This window comes from Aptenodytes forsteri, unplaced genomic scaffold, assembly GCF_000699145.1.
Source record: "Aptenodytes forsteri isolate BGI_AS27 unplaced genomic scaffold, ASM69914v1 Scaffold23, whole genome shotgun sequence".
NCBI classification, from domain to species: domain Eukaryota; kingdom Metazoa; phylum Chordata; class Aves; order Sphenisciformes; family Spheniscidae; genus Aptenodytes; species Aptenodytes forsteri.
The window spans coordinates 2,561,001-2,572,571 of NW_008796043.1; positions in this window are offsets into that span (position 1 = coordinate 2,561,001).

The following is an 11,571-nucleotide window of genomic DNA, read 5'->3' on the forward strand; positions in this document are numbered from 1 at the left end:
TTACAAAGTAGCATCAAAAGCATACATACCTGATCTTAGATAATATTCCTGTGAATACTCTGGAAACAAATATCAACCCATCAAATGACTGTATTTGCAGATGCCAAAAGCACAGATGAAGTGATAAATCATGATGGTAACAGACATCGCACAGTGCGATCTGGATTCCAGGATAAATTGGGTCCATTCGAAGAAAGTGAATCTAAAAAGGCGAATGCAAGCTCGTATATCTAGGGGAAAAAAAGTGGTACTGTACTTCTAGAAGAGTAACTAGTGGCTGAACACAACCGAGCAGCAGGGTGGAGAAGCAGCGCGCGCTTCCCTGGTAGCACTGCTATCAATGAAGGCCGACGACTTCTGATGGGGATAACGACAGTAAAAGTTGAAAATGAGGACAATTATTGCATTAGATTCACTGCTGTAAGTGCAGAACAAGTGAAGAAACCTCTGTTTAGTGCGACTCCCCTAAAAAATTTCACCTAAAAATTTTTTTTCTTAATCAGGAGATAGCATTAAACCCTTCAGTTTAGTTGTTTTTTATCTGAGTGCTGTGCACTTTTTACACAAATCTGAAAGAAATAGCTGCAGTACACCACTGTTCAAGAAGGCAAAGTTGGGCATTTATTGATTCATATCAGACAGGTTTTGGTACTCAGACATAAAATTTCAATAATTGTCCGTTCTTTATTTTCTATTTTTGAGGGCTTTGAGCATCGTTAAGCTAAGTATCCTGGAGAGTCACAAAGTTTTAAGGGGCTTGTAGCTCTGGAGTGGCAGGGACGCTCGTTCATGAGTTTTTAGACTGATTCCCCAAAGAGGTTAAACGATATCCTCATCTTCTCTGTGTAATACTCAGACATAAAACTTCAATAATTGTCCGTTCTTTATTTTCTATTTTTGAGGGCTTTGAGCATCGTTAAGCTAAGTATCCTGGAGAGTCACAAAGTTTTAAGGGGCTTGTAGCTCTGGAGTGGCAGGGACGCTCGTTCATGAGTTTTTAGACTGATTCCCCAAAGAGGTTAAACGATATCCTCATCTTCTCTGTGTATATATAAATCTGTCTGGCAGCACCTGCCCTTGCTAGAGCCTCCACCTGACGACAGAGCTGCTCTGTTGAGACTTGAGCCTTCTCCCGTGCCTCACCCAGAAGTGGTCCCAGCCCCATCTGTGACCACTGCCCTGCTGTAGCTGCTCCAAACGCCAGTGCAGAGCCTCCCCAGCACCCTCTGCAGAGGCACCCCTGGGGGCTCGGGGACCAGACATCCTCACCCAGTACTCCCGGCGAGGAGGGTGTCTTTGGGCTGGTTGTTGGGGCAGGCCCAAGGGAAGAGAGAGAAATATCGTATGAGAAGGCTCTAGCAGTCAATAGCTGGAAGAGGCTGAGCTCGGCCCGCTAGCTGGTTTTATTAGCTCTGCTGACAACAGCAATGGCTACCAAAGCCACGGTATTTACTGAACACGGTCTCCGTTGAAGGGATATGAGCATAACCTTGAGAGAGAAGAGCTGGGAACATCGTAACATGATAAAACACTAAATAGTTTTCCCTCTTGGGTCCTTAATGTGGCTTCACCGTCCTGAAGCATACTTCAGATAACCCGTGCCCACAGAAAATCTGCACAAAATTGCGTTAAGGAAATGGGGATAATCAAAGGGGATGAGACGCAGGGAGGTGGTTCCCGAACAGAGGCTCTGGGGTACGTTTCCCCTGGTGTAACCTGAGCGTACATATAATGAACACTGCTGCTGAACCGCAGAGCATTCTCCCACCCACACATAAGCCACAGTTTTACAATTGAAAATACATGTTGAAGCACAACAACGGATGTTTGTTGCCTGGCCTAAAAAGAGCACACCGAGCTGCCTTTCCTCCTTGTTCCCTTGTCCTAATTAAAAATGCTAAGATTGTAGAGGATTTCCTCGTATGAGTTTCCTGTCATTTATGCAAGTCAAAAAGAGGCAAGTATTTCCCACTCCCAGAAGGGAGACACTAGAGCATGCACGTATGTCAGGCAGCAGTGCTGTTGCCTTGAAATGTGAATTTCGGTTTCAGTGAGCTTCCTTGCATGATGACCCTTCATCTATTTACCCGATTTTAATGAAACTATTATAGGAGAACGTAATCTCTGACGATGGTATTATTCGGTATAGCTTTCTGAAACTTTAATGTCTTAACCTTTGTTAGAGTGAGTCATAAAATTAAGTAATTGGGTAAGGTTAATTGAAGTAGACACGATGCCCGGTGACAGCATGTGTTGCCATGAAGCTGGTTTTATAAAATCATGGTGTAATCTCTAACTTCTGCTTGTACCCTGAGGAACTATAGAGTTCCCCCAGGGAAAACCCTTGTGAATTCAGCTAAAAAGATAAGCCATGTAAGCACAGGTATTTTTAATTGTCAGCATTTTAAGAGAAGATTTAAAATCTTTTTGTTAATTTATGAAATTACTTAGCTTCCATGTTTCTTTCATGGAAAAGCGGCAATGAGAAAAACCAGGGCCTGAAATTTATTTTTTATTATCAACATATAGGAAAATAATCTATTTAAAGCCAAATAACTTGAAAAACTTCCTTTGGTATTTTGATCTCCCTGTTCCTCATATTTGCCTCCAGCCCAGATCCTATCTGTAGCTGTGGCTTCCACACAGAACCACAGATTTTGATCTCCCTGTTCCTCATATTTGCCTCCAGCCCAGATCCTATCTGTAGCTGTGGCTTCCACACAGATCCACTGACCGTCCCACCGCAGCCACAAGGGCCGTCCCTCCTGCCTATCCTTCACTTACCCTCAAGACGATTGCTCTGCCCTCTTCACCCAACTGAGATTTGGGTCCAATGCCTTTTCCTTGCAGTATTGCCCTTCCAAGTCCAGCTTTGTACACCGGTGTGGCTTTTCCCCCCTGTGTTTCTTTGCAAGCTAGTAACCCATGTCTGCTGGCTTAGCTTCCTAGATCTTTCTATTGCTTTTTCATGTAGTATTGCCTGACCAGTAGCACTCACTGCTTTCCTGATCAATTTGAAGTAGAAATTATTTCTAACGAGTAAATCGGTTTTCCTTTGCATGCTTATGTGAACGTTCAATTTTCTGTGTACCTACACTGCATTTTCCCCTGAAGAAACTTCCCCCGGAAAGGGACCGGCAGGCCTGAGTCGGTGGCTAGGTGAGGGACCGAGACAGCTCGCTCCACCAGGCTGGGCTTTTGGAAAGTGAACCACAGCGAAAAGAGGACCCAGGGGTAGCCTGAGCAGGAGGGAAAGGGGAAGCGAGCTATTGCAAAGCCTTTAAATTATTTAAAAAGGCTGTAGCCACACAGACCACGCTCAGATTAGAGGCACTACACCTCTCTGCCAGTCTCAGCTGAGGAATATATGATGACTTTGATGAAGTATAGTAGGTGTAAATCTAACAGGTAATTTCTGTTCCTCGAGAAATGACCTCATTAATTTTTTTCCCCTTAAACTGGAACAAAAGTTGAAATTTTGAAATCTCCTACCAACTGGCATTTTGAGGGGGAGAAAAAACTTTGTCTGAAGTCAGCTGGAATGTTTAATTTTAAAAAAGCCTCTGGTTTGACTTGGCAACGTCATGCTTTTAGTGTGTAATTTATGCTGTAATGTGAAATACCTTTCTGACTTAAATGGAATTACTAAATGTAAAAATTTAAGCAGGCTGTTTGGAAGTGGTTGGAAGGTTTGGACTTTACCTTGCCATGGCTGGTACAGGACACAAGACGTGGAAGAAAAAGAGATTATATCCTGTGGTCATGGCTTTCCAATTTGGGAGCCAGCACTGTCAGACTCAATCTAATACACTCCTTTTCCTTCCTCCATTTCCCTTCTTTCCCAAACAGCAAAAATATAATTATCCATTCGATTCTAGTTCCTAGCAGGGAGGATGGTTCTCTCTCATGTTGGCATTGTGCTGTCTGGAAGCTGCTGGAGTGGAGTGCTCTGACTCTGTCTCCCCTTTGCCCCCCATCTCTTCCCAAGCTGAGGACTATATCCCTACAAATACTAGAGGAACGATCACATCTTGCGCACTAAATTCAGTGACTCCTGGTATAATTCAGATCAGAATTAATTTCTTTATGCTTCAAATGATAATGCAGCAATTGAGAAGTTGAATAGTATTGCAGAATAAAAGTAGTATTTCTTACATTCAGCAGGAAGACTTAAAGCAGAATAATAAATCCCAATGAACAAAATTACATGTTCTTTGTCTCCCTGTTGTCAGCCCTTTGCCTTGCCATTACCGAGGAAGCAGCTCTGGTGCTTTCAGTGCATATGGTAGCAGATGATTGAAGTTACCCCCAAAATGGAGCTGAGAGAATAGCCATACGTGGCTATGTCTACATCAGCAAGTAGTGTATCCTAAGAAGAGTGGATTTTGTAGACTGGAACAGCTGACGCTTTTCGGCTTGTGGACTGGACTCCCATTAGCAGTTTGAGTGCAGCAGCTGTGCCCATGGAAAGCATTTTCTAGTTCAGTTACATCTAAACCCATTCCTTCATACGAACCCAAAGTGCAGTGAGCAAGCATGCTTCTCATCCAAACCAGAAGAGTGCCAAAGTTATAGCCTGCGTGTTGCCTCTGCAGGTCCAGTTCACGCCCTCTAAGGAACATTTCATCAGCTCCAGGGTGTTTTTGCAGATGGCTGAGGTCACTCACAGCCCAGGCTTCCTTTGAAAGGGTTGGTCCCATCTCCAGCCCGGAGCCACGGCCCCTTTCTCCTGTTCGTGAAGCTTTGGCCAAGTAGTAAGCTGGACCACTTCTCAAAAACAGGGTTAATTTTCAGGTGTGTTAGTTCATTGCTCCAGGTGATTATGTATCCACTTGAGAAAGAGTTATGGAGGTACAAAGCGGTAGCACAAAGTGGAGAGCAATTAGGGAGGGTGGAACTGTTTTTTTTGTCAGTAAGTGAGGCTTAAGTTGGCTTCAATTACTTGCGAAACTATTCCGTAAGTGGACATCCACACGATGGCTCCTAAGAGAAATAGAAACGCCCAGTTGTTATTTTTATTGCTGATTTTATTCAGCAAGCACTAGGGTTGAAAGAATTATTAAACCAAGTAAAACTCATAGATTTTACATGCTATTTGGACTGTTTCATCTTTCCCTAAACTCTCCAGACACACAGAATGAAAGGAACCTGTAACTTGAAGAAACCTTTTCCAAGAGAATTTTTGAATGTGTCGTTAGTAAAAAAAAATCTCTTGAGTAGTGTTTCTCTTTTGCTTTTATCCCGCTCTTCGATTCTTTTGCCAACTGTGATAATTTACAGTCACGGAGAGTCTAAACAGGGTACTTTCTAGGAATACTGCAAATTCTGTTCATTAGAACCTGAATAACAAAATGTTGGTTTGGAAATATTACTTCTCGGACCTTTTTGCATACAATAAAGGCAGTTTTAAAAATTTCTTTCTCTTCAGTCAGCCTGTGGTGTGATAGATGAATTGCATCCACTTGACTATTGTGACTGTTAAATTTTAGCAAGCTTGGGATGGCCTTTCTATGTCTACTTAGTTGTTTCTAATGCATTGAAATACCTTTTGCAGTGAAGATCTGCACTGTTGATTGAAAGATCGAATTTCTTTAAATGATGAGGAAAAGTTAACTTAGTCTTTTTGCTTTGTTTGGTCTCTTAAATGTGGTAAAAGAAAATCTGTTTGTGGAAAGACAGAGGCGATTCTAATCATACGAAAGACAGGAAATCTCAAATTGATTTTATCCCCTGGAGTAATATCTGGCGAACAATGGAAAACTCTGATGTTATCATCCCAAGGCATTTTATTATTATTGTATGACTTTGTACTACGTAGCACTTTATTTATGTAACTAAGAACCTGGGAAAAATATTCTTTGTGAGCCAGGAAAATAATGATTGCTAAGTGAGAATCTGGCTCATTTTCATCTTCTCCTTCTGTCTCCAAGGCTAATTACTTAAAGATGCTGAAAAGCAGAAGAGAAAATCCAGTTGAATACAACAATAATGTGCCACCATTCCCTTTTAAGAAGAAAGATGAGAAAAAATTAGTATTAAGATGTCTTTGCAAGTTCCTCTCCATTAAGCACATTGCTGTTTGACTCAAAATATTAAAATGTAACTGAATAGCAAGTATTTGTAAATTCAGTATCTCAGATCTTTTAACAACACAGCTTGCACAAGTAACGTGAAAACTTGTAGCTTCTCTATGGACGTGGGTAACAAAAATCCATACGCTAGAAATACTGCACCTGGTCTTAAACCACAATCAAACCCGACCACATTAAAAGTTGCTCGAGGACACGATAGCTTCTCAGTCCCTCCCTGCTGCTGCCCGTGCCAGCAGGCAACAGCACCACTGGCAGCAGCGGCGGCGGCCCGGGGCGGCGGGGGCATCCGTCCCGGCTGGCAGCAGCAGCTTTCACGGGCAACAGGCCCGCCTCGGCGTGAGCCCCAGCTCCCGCCCCAGCATCGTGCTGGTGACGGAGTGTGCTCGCAAATCGCCTTGCAATGACTTATAGGAAGGTCGTTTTTTATAGATGGTATGGTACGGTCTAATTTACTGTAAATTTTTTGCAAACTAAACTAAAAAGGTAGCTTCGGGTCAGGATTTATTTAGTGTTTTGCTATATAGCATGGTATAAAAAAAGAGAGCTTTATGTTAGACAGAAAATACTGTTTATTTTCACGGCATAGCAAGGAAAAGCTTTTTTTTCCCCCTTTGATTTAGAGGCTTTTCGTGTGAATTCACCTCAGGTGAACAGATGTAGTAATTTCATGATTACATCATGAAAAGTTCTGAAATCACAAATCCACCTGACAATGCATTTTCACATCCCCAGCTGTCTCCACATTTAAGTTCTCTAATTATTGCCCCAGTGATGTTTTTTTTTTCTGTTTCTTTAGATTGCTTAAATTTAACATTAGCTCTGACAACTAAGCTCAGTGAAATCAGAGTGCAATCTAAGGAACTGGTTTTAATTAACTGGTTTTAATTCATACTTTCAGTTACTCTTCTACAGTTCTGTGTATGTATACAGTAACCAGAGCTTGCCTCGCATCCACGTGACACGTACCTACTTGCTTTTGACTGCCTACAAGTCGAAGCTGCGTACCACCCATGCACTAAGCCATTTACTCCAGTACACGTGTTGATATAGGGCCACGTTACGGGTAGGGCTTTTGCATGTGACTAAGCCAGCAAAAATGAAACTGGTTTGGGGAAATCAGTTCAAATGGTGCCTACGTGTTACGAATCAGTTCGTTAGTCAGTCCTTTGTGAATTTAGTGACTCGGTTTCATCAAGTGGGGGAAACAACCCCAGGAATTCCTCTGACAAAGGGCTCCCCAGAATCTGGAAGATTATCCAACAGTTTAAAGCAACGTACAGCAAGGATGACTGATTTAAGGTAGAAGTGTCTGAGATCATTAGGAAAAGAGAAGGAAAGTGTGTGAGAGAGTGAGTGTGAGAGCGAGTGAGCGAGCGAGGAAAGTGAGAAGAATTATACCTGTCCCTAAGTTTTGTGGTGAGTGGAGCCAAGGTCCCCGGTGCTGAGTTTGGACCTGCTTGCTTTCCTTCCTTTCTTCTTTTCTTCTACTTTTCTCTCTCTCTTTTGTTATGTGCAGGCCCCATATTCTTATGAAAAAGTTACATTGATTCTTATGGAGCCCCATATTTATATGAAAAAGTTACATTGATTCTTATGGAGTCTTTTTAGATTTACATCTGTTAATAAAAAGAGGCTCTTAATTTAAAAGCCTTGGGGCAATACCAGCAAAGAATAAAAGATTGCTGTTAATCCTGGCTGAGGTTCTAGAGAACTATTACCTTGGAATTCCCACCCAGACCAGGATTATCAAGAGCTACCAGCTCTTCCTGGCCCTCTCTAGGTACGGGGAGTTGTTCGCAGGAGGAGCTGTATTATCACGCCTCGAAGGAGAACTGCAAGACCACGCATTCCCATCCCATACCCATCAAAGGCATCGGGATCCCTGAGTTGGCAGGGAGAGTGTCCCATCGATTCAGGAGAGCTGGAGATGGACCATCTGCTACCATCTACTCCTCTTCCGACCCACCCTGAGGCATGGCTGGGCAAACCTTACCGTTTAACCCTTGCAGCTTCAGGTCTGACCTTCTGCTTCAGCCAGCGTGTCTGCGAGTCAGAGGATTGCCTGGGCCACGTTACAGCCACCGTGGGCTTGGTACATACGGGCTTGGTACACACGTGAGGCCCCTGGCACAGTTCTTACTGCCTTGCTGTGTAAAATCTTCCTTCAGAATTGGTTTTTTCCTTGTCTCTTGGGAAAGCCTGTGTTGATTCAGCACAGGACGGGTTGTTCTTTCTTCTGTCGGTGTGTGCTGGTTTCTGTTCGTCTTGCAAGCTGCAGAAGGGCATTTCAAGAGCTTTTCCTGATCTATGGAAGGCAGTGAAACTCAGAGGGCTACTTGTGCATGGCAGACTGCAGGGACCACAGCCTCAGACACCACAGCCTCACTCTGGCAGCAATTCGTCTTCCATACCAGTGACGCTGGTGCAGAACAGCTAACACAGAGGATCGCATTGTCCAGGAGGCTTGTGAAGGCCATAAGCAAATCCAAAAGTTGAGAAATCAGGTTCCCGGATTAACCTTGAGGAGTTACCACATGACAGCTAACTGGCTTAAGTCCACACTGGTACCTAACTTGCAATGACTTGTTTGTGTATCAGTGTGGTTTATTAAAAAAAGCTCAAACAACCAACTCCCCCCCCCAGTATGTGGCTTCTCACGTGATTTTATGTAAATCTTAAAATTTCACCTCAAGTTATGCTGGAGTGAATTGCTGTGCAAAACATCACTTCTGTAGCTCTGCAGAAGCTTGAACTGAGCAAAAACTCAAACGTGCCCTCGAAGTTTGCAGGGAGCTGGGAGTCCATGATGTAAACTTTCAAGGATATAGTTTAACCTGTAACTAACTCACAGGGAAACAGACATGTTTCATATTCGAATAACTGCAAATGAAAGCATTGGATTCAACTTGAGATTCCAGCATTTGCAATTCCATATTCTTTTTCCTCTGTCTTAAACCTACATAATAACACAAATTATTTTATTAACAGGTGAAAAAAACCTTTCAAATAAACGTCCCCAGCAGCAGCTCAGTTCAGCAGAAAGCTCCCGCTCTCTGGCTCGGTGATCTGCATAAAGGAATCACAGAACTTGTAAGTTCAGGAAGCTTCCAGCCCGAGGGAGTGAAAAAGCAGTCCTGGCAGCAGCAAGGAAGCAGCAGAGGGGTAGAGGCTAAGCACTTCCAAGTCCAAATTTTACAGGCATGTTTCGGTTTTTTACAATTGAAAGAGTGAACATATTTTTCTGTCTCGGTGATGTTTTTGTTCTGGTCTACTCAAGACACTTTCTCACTATTTGTTCTCTTTTTCTAGTCCCTCTGACTAGGCCTCCCCTGTCCCACCCCATACCACACAATCTCACTTCTCTTCAGCTGCCGTCTCCTTTGACCCATCTCTTCCTCTGTAAAAAACAGTATTTTCAGTTAAATAATTCAGATGGTTAAAGCATGGATTCATGACTTTGTATTATCCCTTTGTACTTCTGCCCACTATCTGTCCTATCTATTTGTACGCTGTCAGACTTTGAAAGCAAAATTTTGTGCACACACTGCCAGGTTTGGGAATGAAACAAGTAATTAGCGACGATATATTCTTTCTAATGTGCTTTCTACCTTGTAAATAACGATAGTATTATTTGAATCTGCTGACTACACCATTTTTAGCAATAGGTCTGGGATACAACACCCTGAGCTACTGTGTTCATTGAAGATGGGGTCGTTCATGCCTCCTTAGCAGGGCGGGCAAGTCAGAGGCTGCATCAAAGGTTCTCAGTCATGGGAAAACACTACCTTGTCTTGGGACAGCACAGCCCACGAGGCGGCAGAGCCGTATGAAACTAGCGTGACAGAACCAGTCCTCTGGACAGGGTCATACTGGGAGAGAACATCACGAGAGAGAGAAATTCTAAGGACCAAATTCCTAATACTGGGTAAAAAGAAATGTGTACCGCATGTTTTCATACACAAAGAATAAATTTTGAGCACACAAATGTAGGTTTAGAATGCAGAGCTGAGCTGCTCTAATTAAAAAAACCCAGTGTATTTACAATAAAAATGAACAATTTCTCACTCTCTAATGGCTACTGAAGGTTGCTAATAGCCACATGAAATCTGAATCTCTGCCAGAAAAACATGTTAACCAGAATTTTAAAATAATTTTTAATATCAAGTCATGTGTGAACAGTATCGGGACTTCTTCTGATCCACTTCAATCTAGCAGGTGCAATTCATGTACTGTTCTGAAGTAATGGATTAAGAGGAATGGGGGAGAAGCACTGTTCTTTCAAAGCGCCCATGTGGAAGTCACACTTCAAAGTATCTGTGAAAACATTATTTTGGAATAGCTCTGGGGAATTTCCAAATGTGGATAAGCCATAAATATTTGCAGAATGTTGGCCTTCACCTTGTTCTAAAAATCTATCAAAGACAAAATATTTTTTTCTGCAGTATTTAGTAGCTTTTGGATAACATTCCCAGGACTCAATCCTGAAAAACAGTGAGTTGTATGGCCTATTAGTTTTTTTCTTACTGCCTACATTGAATTAGTAACTAATTTTTCATTCACGGAGGAAGTTGCTGACCCAATTGATGTCGATGGATGAGTTAACACTAACTTCCAAATTACTGAATTTGTCAGGGAAGACAATTAGGTATTATTTTTTCAAGCTTTGGTTTTCAATTAGGATATATTAATTCTGTAATATCAACTATAAAAATAACCTCATCTTCCTTTTGCTTTTTTTTTTTTAAAGGTTCTTATACATGAAGATTTGCCATGGAAATTAGTTGCACATAAACAGTATTTCTGGCAGTGGGAGAAATAATAAGGCTTGGCTTCTTATGCCGTTGTAAATCGCACATCTGAAAAACAATGTGTGATCTCCCATTGAATCTAAGCGATAACAACATCTCTGCCTCTGACATTTGCATTCAGGAAGGAGTGATCTCATGTTTTAAGTCTTCCCTCAGAATAAGCTCTCTCCTGTACTTACCTGGCTCACTTCAGTAATTTGTAAAAACTTCCTGCTTCTGACAGGCCTGTCAAATACTTAGAAATTGGCTAATGATTTCCAAACCTTACTGTTGAAATCATGCTCTATTATAGTCTTGTTAAGCCTTGATTTCCAAAGACATAAGGGCTTTTCTGTGACGTTTACAAGCCCTGTCCTAAGGACTGTCCCTAACAGCATGTTAAAACCCAACCCTACTACAGTACTCCGTATTTGTAAAGAACATACTCAAAATTACTCATTCTTAATTGTCACTGATCATCACTGTTGTCTTCCTTCCATGTCACTTCCTTACTCAGGTTACAAATGTAAAAGCAGGACTCCGTATAATATCTTGCTTTAATAGGCGAATCTTGAAAATGAAGCTATTTTGCATGATTTTCATTTCATGCATACAGCTGAGCAGTGACAGGTCCGCCAGAGAAACCCCAAACGACTCTTTACTTTTTAACCATTCTGGCTTTTTGTTTTTTT